The sequence below is a fragment of the Ambystoma mexicanum genome, chromosome 2q, assembly GCF_040938575.1.
Source record: "Ambystoma mexicanum isolate Mex_15411 chromosome 2q, UKY_AmexF1_1, whole genome shotgun sequence".
Lineage (NCBI taxonomy): Eukaryota > Metazoa > Chordata > Amphibia > Caudata > Ambystomatidae > Ambystoma > Ambystoma mexicanum.
In genome coordinates, this window is record NC_090924.1 from 641,144,980 (window position 1) to 641,157,569 (window position 12,590).

The window sequence follows — 12,590 nt, forward strand, 5'->3', positions numbered from 1 at the left end:
ATCCACAACACACATGTGAAAATCTGCCGTTCGGACAGTTCTTAAGGCTAAAACGGAACAGTACACAGAACCAAACTTTTTTTTTTTTATCAGGAGCACGGTTGTTGAGTTCAAAATTACTGACCAGACGGTACCCTAAAAAAATAGTGAAGAGAGCCTTGAAGAGGTCCACTCACAACAACCGAGAAGCACTATTGGAGTACAAAACCAGAACAAATACAAACGCAGAGATTGTGTTTGTCAGTACCTTCAATTCTCGATCCAATAAGATCACGAAGATCGTTAACAAACATTGGCACATACTTGATGGGGGAGATTGCCCGTTGACAGTTCCACTGTGCACGTAAAAAGGGCACCTAATCTCAAAGAACTGCTTTCCAAGAATGACATCTCACTAAAATCTGACATACAGAAAAGTATTACTGAGCAGTGGGGGCTAACCCACTCTGACAGGCCACTCATCCTGTGGTCCGTGTGTCAACTGTAAGTTCACCAGTCGCATGAAGGAAGTTGACCTAGGGCTGGAGACACCATGGAGAAGGACACATTTCACGAACTGTAATTCCACTAATGTCATACATGCCATTTGGTGCCCGTGTCCCAAACTGTACATAGGTATGACTAAACGCAAGGTAAAACAACGGATTAGTGAACATAGAAGTTGCTTCAACAAAAGAGTTCTTACAGCCCCCTTAGTGAATCACTTTGTAGCAATGGAGCACAATAGTGACACATTGAAGTGGACTGTTTTATGGCAGTTGGTGAAATCGCACAACAGGGAGACAGACGCCAGGAAACTCTTTTATAAAGAACAATGGCTGATTTTTCTCACCAATGTGTCGGAGCTTGGCCTGAATGAGCAATTTGCATGGAATAACTTCTAAGATAGAACTTCTATCTTAGTGAGCATACCCCAGGATCACCTAATCTATGACGCATGTCACTAAGGCCTCCATTCCAGACCGATTCGGATCATTAGGAGTGTTTTCCTCTACATAGTACACCATATAACTAATCAGGGCTACCTCTTGAGGTTCGCCCAGGACTCTCATGTATACACACAGGATGAAATATGTCTCCCCTCCGTGCCCAATTGTAAATGGATGTAACTCAAACTGACATCTTTTTAAACACTTTCGACCCATTATGATTACGATCACCAGACTTAGCACAAACGGTTAAGTGTAACATAGGCAAACCATTTAATATACCTGTACGTTAGTGGACCTGGTAGACGTGCACAGAGTTGTGGCTAGAGGAGATTGGTCATCGGTTGTGGTGGAGACCCATCACTGTATCTCCCCAGGATCACATCAGTGGCGGCGTCCACATGTAGAGGGGATTTGCTTTACTACGAACCTAAACAGAGACGTACACCAATTCAAAGTGCTTGCTAATGTGATAGTGTTCCACGCACCAGACGGCAGCACATCTGACTTGCGTCACGTGACCCCCCCCCCCCCCCCCCCCCCCCGACAATATTTCCTCACTCACTAAGCGAAAGGTAATTTACGGCCAGTCCAACGTGGAAGGCGCATGAACTTTGCCGACACGAGAAGAGGAAGCGGTACCTCGGTAAGTGAGGGAACCTATGGGAATCCGGTATGACACGGGTTGACCATTGTGGCAGTTATAGCAGAAAAGCTGTCAGTTTCATAACTGAGTCCTTGTTGTTTGTAGGTACGCATGTCAACGTCTGAGTCACGTAATCATACAGAGACGAATGCGGTCGCACACAGCGTACAGCTGCCTACTCACCCTGAGTTCTTCAAATTACAAGCTTTTGACGGTCTCAGTCAAGATATACCTCTCTCCACATTTTGACTATGGAAGGTAAACCGACTAATTAGGGGTTTTTGGAGTTTACTACATGAAATATGTCTGGAATAGTGACACATTAGAAACTCGTGTCAGTGGCATTAGGATAACCACTCGCCCGTTTCTTGCAGATACAGAAAGAGACCTAGACTAGATAACGTGTAGGACCAGATTGAGGTGTCCTTAAAGTTTTGCACGTAGATGATATGATTTTAATATGAGGTATAGGTGCTAGTTTTAGAACATACATGATGTTGACTGCTGATTCATTTCTCTTTCCTCAGATATATTCTCTAAATTGAAGACACCTGTACCGGAGCATGTAAAGGAAACTGAGCACACCTTTTGACACGGTAAGCCTGACGTGGGTAAATTCTAGTGCCCCGTAGGTGTAGTAGCTGGTAACTAGAGGCAACGTGCTGACCGCTACTTCATTCTTTCTCCTCCGTCTCCCCTTTAGGTTTGGACTACCATTTTCCATATATTTGTTGTTCTAACTTTCGCCTGCTTACCGACATAGGAGGGCACCTTGGTTTGGTGACTGACAAAAATAGCAGTTGGTTCCCCTGATGAAATTCACGTTGATAATCGCTCACCAATATTAGATGGACGAAACATATTGGGTTTAGGTACACTGTAAAAAGAACAGTGTCTTTTACAAACATATTAAGTTGTGTTTTCATCCCCTTAAGCAGATATGGGGAAGTCATATCCTTAAAACCTTGTTAGGCCCAGCGGGACATCCCTGAATAGTGCTAACCATCGTTATTTTTTTTTTTTTTTGCACATACCTGTTTTTGCACGTAATCATTGTACTGCATGGTTCTGATATTGCACCACTGTTGTCTTTTAGATTTGTATAGGAAGGGTGTTTTCATAGGATTTCATAGTATACACTAGGGTTGTATAAATAAAAACTTTTTTATGAAAACATTTTTTTATGGGTAATGTACTGTACCAGTGCTTTTATGTCATTTTTGCTATGTCTTTTTAAATTGTATTATGTGATACTTTTTAGAATATTCTTAATAAATTTGTATGTTCATGATTAAATTGAGACTCGGTACCTATTTGGTGCATGGACTTAGAGAGAGGGTGTTGAGGGGCACTTGGATTCTTGAGTCGTTGATTTGTCCTTTGACTTGAGTGGGGCTGAATCCTGGTGTCCGTAATTTGGCCCTCTTTGTCTCTCCTGGTATAAGTTTGTCTCCGGATCAGACATGATGTCAAGCAGTGCAGTTCCTGTGATCACATGAAGAACCTGAAGGCCCGCTGGGAACAATCAGTGAAGTTAGCGCTCGAGGGCCTGCTTGAAAGTCAGAGGCGTGTGAAGTGTTTAGAACCTAAATGTTTCTGATGATTCAGAAAGCTGCAGCGGGTTTGGCTCCGGTCTCGATGTCTGAGGCGATATCAGGTACCAGTTGCACCCTGGCGACAAGGTTGCTGTGTTGGGTCTTACACCCTCTGGCTCAACCTCAATGCTCTCGAACCCGACCATGGCGCTGACAGCCCAATAGGCATCGATAGGCCCCCTCGGGCAGTTCCATTGACACTGATGTTGGATTCTTTGTTCCTACCGGAATCAAGAGCAGAGTTCTTTGAGTCAATGAGGACCATCTTTGATGAGGATGGGGATTCAGTCCCTTTTGGAATGGAGCCAATGGGAGTAGGCAACAAATGTGTAGACTTCTTCACAGACCGGGCTGATCTCCTGACATTGGCCGAAGAGATGCAAGATGCAAGCAGGCTTCACACCTCGCCTGACCTCGATATGCACAAGTGGCTCCCTACACCCATCCAAATGTCTAATATTGAAAAACAGTTGAGAGGGTGGTACTGGCTTTGGGCCTTGGAACAATGCAGTTATACAACCTAATGGACATCCTTGATAAGAGTCCTCAGTCGGACAGGACCCCTTCAAATCAGCTATATCTAATCCCATCACGGCATTATGGCAACCACTGTGTTCCATGCTCGCAGTTGGTGCTGAGCAGACACAAAAGGACCAATCTGGCCATGGATGATGTGCCCTTTTTATCTGCTCACCCTAATTCCGAGGAACTCGTGGTCCAGGCTGCCACGGTTAGTTCACAGCCTGCATTGTCCACCTTGAACCTGCCTACGGATAGGGAGTCCAAAAAGACAGTTGCTCTACCCAAGAAGACAACCACGATAGGTATAGCGCTAAAGGTAATTAACAACAGTTTTTCTTTTGCCAAATGTTCGTACATCATCTGGAGGATAATAGCAGAGGCAGCGGACCAGCTACCAGTGGGAGAGGTGAGAGATGGATTTTTGGATATTGTCAACGATGGGAAGGAAGTGGCATGTTAAGCCCTGCAGGCAGGTCTCAACACTGCTGACTGCATTGGCCATTGCTTGGGGACTTCTAGGGTGCTCAGGAAGGCAGCATACTTTAATGGTTCGGGGTTCTCCCCAAATGTGCAAGCCAAGTTGCTTGATATGGCCTTTGATGGCAAGCACCTCTCCGGGCCGAAGGCTGATTAATCCCTGGAACGATTCAAGGAATCTAAACTCACTGTGAAGTCCTTGGGCATTGTGGTGCTGCAGCCGGCCAAGCAATCTTTCGCATTTGGTTCTAGAGGCAGAGGTTACAGGCACTGTTCCTTTCGGAAGAAGGCTCAGCTGCCGCAGGCCAAACAGTGCCAGAGGTGTTTTTCACGTCCCGGAAGGGACAGGGGTACCTATAAGAGTCAGATGACTTAATTGGCAGTGGTCGGGGTGTGGTGCCTGCTAAACCGCTTTGTGTTCTCACCACTTGATCCCCTGTTGGAGGGAGGATCTCCAGGACAGGTTAAAGGAGAAAACTCTGATGCCTGGGCCTTACCGCTGGTCAGATGGGAATATTGCCTCCACTTCCGGAAAAGACCACCGGACAGATTCCACTCCCTGCCCAGCAACCGGAATAGGAGCTCCAGGAAGAACGGAGAGACTTGCTTTTAAAGGGTGCACCCCTCCCCCCCGCCCAAAACACTTGTACCTGGTGTTTAAGGGAATGTTCAGTGCAGTGCACTGAAAGTGCAAGTTTCAACTTCTTCCCACGCTTTTGTTTTAAAACGAAACCATTCTAGAACGTTTTATTTTTTAAATAAAAGTAAAGGAGTGTTAAGTTGTAAGTATTGGGTTGAAATAACCACTCAGGAGCCTTGTTTAGTTTAGGTAGCTTTAGTGAGTTCGTAGGAACACAAGTAAGTACATTAGGAATAATACAGGATAAGTTCATAGGATAGAAGCACCCACCGGTCCCCCTGTGCCAAGCTTAAGTTTCCAACTGGCAATAAAGGAACACAGGCACTCACATCCAAACATTCCAACCAGAACACTCCATACCAAACATTCCAGACTCAGGCACACATACATATAGGGAATAGCCACATGATCAGGATAGGTAAAAGCACAACACATCTCCCCCCTTACATAACCATGCAATCAAAGGAAGAAACAGAAGGAACAGTGTTACTAACATATATGTATATATAAAAAAACTATCCCTCTAAACATCGATCCAGCAAACTGCTCCTAGCATAAAGCTATCCCCTACCAAGTCCTTAGAGTATATGCCAATTAGCCCACTCACTTCCAGAACAATCATTAGAACCATAACAGGCCTTTTATGGAACTCACTTCAAGGGAACCAGCCCACAATCTCATGCACAACCATTTCCACCTACCTCACAACAATATCCCTACATCATCATTCACTAACAACAAGTTGTGCTAACACAATCTACAGGGGTAACCCCACTATCTGCCTAAAGCATAATATTTCAACCCAACTATGGGCGTCTTCAAAAAACCCTCAAGAGAAACAAATGATCACAACTGAGCATATTCCAATTTCCACCACTCCAGGCACCATGCCTGAGCTAATAAATGTTCACCATTGAGCATCCCATGCTCACCATAGAGCAACTAAAACACGCACTAATATTTCCACTACTCCAGGAGGAGTCCCTCAAAGATGCTGACAGAGTGTGAACACTCACACGCCACTTTAAAGCTGCTCCAAAGGTAAAGTCATCAGCATCACTACCGCCAGTAAACGTTGCAGTCTCCGCTCATTGTTGCAATGCTTTAATGCTGGCCACATTAATCCTTGATATCTCCCCCGGCCCCTTATGCGCTGTCTCTATTGGCCAATGCTCACTCCAAAGGCCGAATTCCTATATGCTGAGAGCCGTGCAGCGCTGCCCTGCAAAGTCACTGAGCTGAGCCTTTCACTCATAAATGCAGGCACGGCACGCTTGCCTTAGGGGCCGGGGGGGCCGGTGGATGCCTCTGTGGTTCTTGTTTCTTCCTGATGGGCAAGCTCCTTGCCACTTTTTTGTTTCCTGGTAACCGTCCTTGTTTGTGCTGCTTCTTTCCTTGTTCCTTTTCTGTTCCTGCTCCCTTCAGTGTCCAACAATCCTCGTCGCCAGTGTTAAGTTGTAAGTTTAGGGTTGAAATAACCACTCAGGAGCCTTGTTTAGTTTAGGTAGCTTTAGTGAGTTCGTAGAAACACAAGTAAGTACATTAGGAATAATATAGGATAAGTTCATAGGATAAAAGCACCCACCGGTCCCCCTGTGCCAAGCTTAAGTTTCCAACTGGCAATAAAGGAACACAGGCACTCACATCCAAACATTCCAACCAGAACACTCCATACCAAACATTCCAGACTCAGGCACACATACATACAGGGAATAGCCACATAGTCAGGATAGGTAAAAACACAACAAGGAGCTATAAAAGGTAATTTAGAAAAGTACAGGAGCACCGCTCCCGCTCACTTCAACCACTGCTGACAGTGAGAGAAATTCTCCAGGCTCCACAAATCCAGGACTGTTTGGTGTCACTGGGTCTGAGGACACCCATTTCCATGTGCTGATCCACCGAAAGCACAGGTGGTTCCTAAAGGCCAGTCATTGGGGACAGGCACCATCACTTCAGAGTGCTCACCTTTGGCCTAACCTCAGCTCCCAGGGTTTTCACTAAGTTAATGGCAGTGGTGGCAGCTCACCTCAGGAGATCTGGTATCCACGTGTTCCCTTATCTGGACAACTTGCTGATCCGAGGAAAATCTCAGGAACATGTATTGGTCTTATCCCTGAATTGCCAAAGCACACGGAAGCTTCAATTCATAGGAGCAGTCCTTGACACTGGGTGGGGAAGGCTCCACCCCTTCACGTTTCCCCTCTGCCCCCCCCCCCCAACCCTGAGGAAAGCATCACCAGTGTCAGGCAGATGGTTGCAACCAGTGTACCCCTGACTAATTTCGCACCATCCTTCAGGGGGCAGCATGTCCTGATTCTGATGGACAACACAGTGGCCATGTATTACCTCAACCTGTACCTGAACAGTCTCTGCCTCTATGCAAGGAAACAATGCAACAATGGTTCTGGCTGTTGGAGAACAAAGTCTCAGCTTCTTCAGCTCATCTGGCAGGAGCAGAGCAGGCAGAGCACTGTCTCCCACGTGTGCGAGATCCGCCCAAAAGTCATTGTGGAGATCTTCGCCTAGTGGGGAACCCTGTCAGTGGACCAGTTTGCAACAAGAGCCAACACAAAATGCAAGTATTTCTTCTTGAGGGAATTCTCTGTGAGGGAGGCATTGGTAGACGCGTTCCTGGTCGAGTGGGTCTTCAACCTCCATTCCTTGCTTCCCCTGATATCGGTCATTCTATGGGTTCTCAGGAGGTTGAGGAGGTTCCGGGCCCCCATGATCTTGATCGCCCTAGATTAGGCATGGAGAACATGGTACCAGACCTTTTTGAAATGGCCGTCTGCCCACCACTGCAGCTTTCTCAGAGACCGGACCTCCTATTTCAGTCGGAAGGTCTGGTGCTGTACCCGAACCTGGAGCCTCTTAATCTACTTGCGTGGCTCTTGAGACGCTTAGATATGACTGGGACCTCTCTGAAGAGGTTCTTGTGTTGGACGCCATCTTGTGTCCCACTACCACAGTGATGGATTTGGAATTTCTTCTTTCTTTGGCCTCTTCGGGCCTACAGATGTGCACCGTCAAATGCTAAATGGCAGCTGAGTCATTGTTTGAGGTCAATGAATCATGGTTCTTCCTTTTCAATCTCGGCGATGGTCCAATTTCTAAAAGGCCTTGTAAATACATTTTCGCCAACGCCTTTTGTGATTCCGGCTTGGGACCTGAACTTGGTTCTTACCTTTTCTATTGCTGCTCCGTTTGAGCCCATGCATTGCACTTCCATCATGTTTCTTACCCTTAGACAGCCTTCTTGGTGGCTGGCACATTGGTGGGACTTGTTAGTGAGCTGCAGGCTTCTTCCAGAAAATTGCTATTTTTCCAATTCTTTAGGGAAAAAGGTTTCCCTGAAAGTCTGTCCTAAGTTGGTGTCAGAATTTCACATCACACAGGGCATGGAATTGCCAGTGTTCTCGCCACCAATTCACCCTTCTAAGAAAGAGTAGAGGCTGCACAGGCTTCAGCCTGAACCCGGGAGGATAGCTCAGGGGCAACGTGCTCACCTTGGAAGCAAGACGACACGGAGCACCACAGGTTCGATCCCCAGGTATGCGCTTAGAAACCTTTGGTTATTAAGCGCGTAATAAATAACCTATCATATCATATATCACCCGAAGAGGTTTTTATTAGGCCAGGACAGCCAATTTCAGGTTAGATTGCCTTTTCACAGTCGAGGAAAGGACTGGCAGTGTCTAAACAGACGATTTGCTGCTGTATAGTCCTCTGCATCGCAGAATGCTGTGAAAGGACATGGAAGGAACTGCGTTCAGGCATTGGGACGCACTCCACTAGGGGCATGGCAACCTCCTCTGCTCTGCAATGGAGAGTGCTAGTGTGGGATCTGCCAAGCAGTGACTTGGTCATCACTTCACACATTCACAAAGAACTGCAGCCTGGACATGGCCCTGGGAGAGTGCTGTTGCAACGCTTTCTGGTTTAGACTTTCATTCTGAATACTGTACTGCTTTGGGAGTCTAGCAGATGAGGAATCTGCGGGAGATGGCAATCCATTGAAAGTGAAATTACTTACCGCTAATGTTCTTTCTATGGATTCTTCTCCTATAGAGTCCTCATTGCCCTTCGAGCCTTCCTCGCTATGAAAGTGTTCTGATCTCACTCTCAATTACCCTTTTTCTTGTGGGACAACAACAAAAGGTTGGTGCTGCTCTGATTTAAAAAAAAAAAAAAAAAAACACACACACACACACAAAGATGTGTTTATACACACTGTGGTATTGTTGACCTTTAGCCCTACAGTATTATTGGATGTTTTGGGGCTTTCTCGTTTCTGAATTCCATTGAATTCTTCCCTGCGACTGCTTGGGCATAGGGGATAAAAGGTGGGGAACAGAGGTGTGGGGGTGTAGTGCCCTCATATATGCACCGCCGATGTCCCGTGCAGAGTGGTGCGATCGAGGGATCGAGGCATGACTGGGTCAAGGTGCGATGCCGAACCGTACTACTCCCCCTTACAAAAGATTTTCCAAGCTGCTGGATGGGGATATTTATTAGATGAGGAATACGCAGGAGAATAATCCATAGAGTACCAGCAAGTAATTTCTCCATCATGTAAGTGGACAAGAATCCATCTTGCATAGTGCATATAGACCAAAAAAAAAACTGAGCACATATGTTTACAGCCTATAGAGCCTGAAGTCATCCACTCATATCGCTCTCACATAAAATCATCAAAAGAAGTTCTAACTGAAGAATGATGTACCAGATAGGGAACTGGGACCAATAAGACTTCTCTCCTTTACACCAGGCTGTTGGCAATGTTACTTGACTGCTAACTTTTGATTTCTTTTTTTTACAACACATTTTTATTGAAATTGTCTTAAACTTGCTAAATTCATTCACATAAGAATTGTGTTCAAATCAAGTAATTTCTAAAAAAAAAAAAAAAGGTACAACCCCCATAATGTGTTTCAGCTATAACTGCAACTGCCATTTGATGGCCGAATATTACGTATGGTGACTATACCTTAAATACGACATCAACCAGCATTACCTTGAAACACCTTTTGCTGTACAGGCGCATTATAAATGCCCAATAAAATAAATTTGAGGCTGCACTTGGCATATGATGGCAATGCATAGGAGATATTATCTGCCATTAAATGACCATACTCTGGTATTATGAGGCTGTGATTGCAGCACTTGCAAGGCTGCATCTAAAAACCTTGGTGACAACACACAGGAATAATTCAATGAAAAAGACAAACCTGTTAAAATGTTTATTCTCACTTAGACCTATAGTTAGCTTGGTCACGGTAGTTTAAATCATATTCATTTAAAAAGAAAAGAGAAAGAAAAACCGAAAAGGGGGGAATAGGGAAAAAGTGACAATACTCAAAGTGCAAGGGTGGTAGGAGTGTTTTATCCTGATTTTTAAAACTCTAGTTTGGAGGCTTAGAATCATCTGGAAATTATTTTTCTGAGTTTAAGTTTGAATTTTATAATCTGCTTGTTATTATGCAGGTGGTTGTCTATATATTGATATCTGTGCGCTGTTGTGTTGTTGGTTTAGTGTGGAGTTTATGTGGGATGTTTATTGGCTTCCTAAGAAAGGATATATGTTTTAATGTAAAAAGACGTCCCGATTTAAGTAGGTTGGTCAAAATGAATGTGATACCTGATTTATTGACAAAGTAATTTTAAGAGCTGTAGTATTATGATAACGTATTCTTTTGTATCTTGGAATGTAAAAGGCCTTAATTGTCCAAGGAAAAGGAAAAAGGTATTGACCAGGGTTTGGAGAAACAGACGAGATGTGTTTTTTTCTTCAAGAAACTCATCTAATAGATGATGGCGAGAACAACATGAAGAATAGAAGGTATTCACAGGTTCTGCTGAACAATTACACAGTAAAACCCAGAGGTGTGTGCATCCTAATCTGCAATGGTGTGAAAGCAATTTCTGAGAAGGTATGCAGGGACAGAGGATAGGATTACCTTGGCTGATGTGTTAGAGTCCTATTCACCATTGGTTCAGTATACGGAGCTTGGACTCCAGGGTGTAATTTTTTTTTACTACACTGTCAACTTTATTTCAGAATGTAATGGGAGAGAAGGTGATTATAGGAGGAGATTTTAAGTGTTCCGGATCATAAAAATTGATCTCTAACAGAGTCGTGGAAAAAGTGGAGAGTGCTTTCATTAGGCAAAAGGGGATATAGGACCATGCATTCATGGATGTGAAAAGATATGCTGATGCAGGAAAGGGTGGCTTTCATAGGTGGAGAATGAAGACTGGGATGTTGAAGGATCAGGATGTGGGCTCGCTCTGTCTACATTTATCAAGGTTTTCTTTAATGAGAAGTGTGGCTCTGCGGATCAGCTGGTGATCTGGGATCGCTTCAAAGCAACAATGAGGGGGGAATTAATTAGTCGCGTCTGTCATATGAGAAGAGAGGGGGTAGAGATTGGGAAACTGGAAAATGATTTGGCTGACATCCAGCGGAAGTATGCACTAACAGTCAATCGGAAAGATAGGTGGGAGATGCAAAAGGCTTCAGATGCTCTAAAGGCTGTTGTGAATTCACACATTGAGCCCTATGGGAGCTCGAATGGGAATGGGGAAAGGTTTTTTGAATGGGGACTTACCGGGTCCTCCAAGATTGGAATGACCCGGTAAGTCCCCATTCAAAGGCCCCGGACCCGAACACAACTTTGGAGGCAGCTATGGTCCTCCCAGCACCATGGCTACCTCCAGACTCGTAATGACCCCTTAGAGTAACACATGAAGAAATAGGAGTATTTTCCAACAAATGTTTGATGCCTCGATCCACACTTTATGCTAGTATTCTGCCAATGTAAATTGTGACTGGTCACAAACATGTTGATGCTGGCTGAGCCAAAATCCATTTCAGTAAATGCACTTAAGAATATACTCACATCTGCTTTTCCCATAATTCCAATAAAACTATAAGGAAACATGTCCATGCTGGGTGTACCAATGCAGGCAGACCTGTTTCCCCTTGTAATAACACTATCATGTTGGCTTGCCCATACTGCCATAAAAAATGTCCACACTGGCTGCATCAATGTAGGCTGTATCCCTACATAAGAATGCTCATGTTGGCATCACCTATAATGCCAGTATAAAGGCCATGGCACTGTAAGAAAACATGTCCATAATGCTGCATCAATGTAAGTTAATGTTCCCGCATAAGAACACTTGACATGTTGGCTTTGACCATACTGCCAGTCAAAATACTAAACTCTGTTTAGTACCTACAGGCCCTCTGATCTTCACCCCCACAGCCCCCCGCAAGAGGATAACCTTCCCAGTCTGCCATCCCGTCACCCATATGCTACAACAAACACACTAATTCACACTTTCACCTATACGCTACATTATACACTCTCATGTACAGGTGCACCTAAATGCTATAACTATCATACTGCACATTCATTCATACGCGCACACATGCACATTTACGGACACCCAATACCTTCCATGGAGAAATACATACACAATTGCAATAGCAGATTTGTTTTCCTTACCTGCATGACACCACCTACACATCAGGAATTCAGCCCACCGCCACATCCTGGCTGGTTCTTAAGCTCTGTGCACCCCTTTGACAGGATGCAGGGGGATAGGTGTCATACACCTCTCTGTTCCTGGTTCCTGACATGTGCAATGGAGCTGGAGGGCCACCACTCGCCTCCACATGCCCTCTTAATGTTCAGGGATGTGCAGGAGTGCCCTCTACATATTTTTGGATGTGCAGTACCCCAGCCTACATGCCCAAAGGGCCATGTAGGGCT

At 44.9% G+C, this 12,590-nt stretch overlaps 1 long non-coding RNA gene across 1 annotated transcript in view; it reads left to right on the forward strand.

The window, feature by feature from the left end:
• The first annotated feature begins 1,504 nt into the window (after positions 1-1,504).
• The window catches only part of LOC138569654 (uncharacterized), a 115,048-nt gene continuing 103,962 nt past the window's right edge, over positions 1,505-12,590 (forward strand). Inside the window, exons 1-3 of the long non-coding RNA XR_011303292.1 lie at positions 1,505-1,575; positions 1,681-1,833; positions 2,103-2,171. This is a non-coding gene — a long non-coding RNA (uncharacterized lncRNA). The remainder of the gene's footprint in view (positions 1,576-1,680; positions 1,834-2,102; positions 2,172-12,590) is intronic.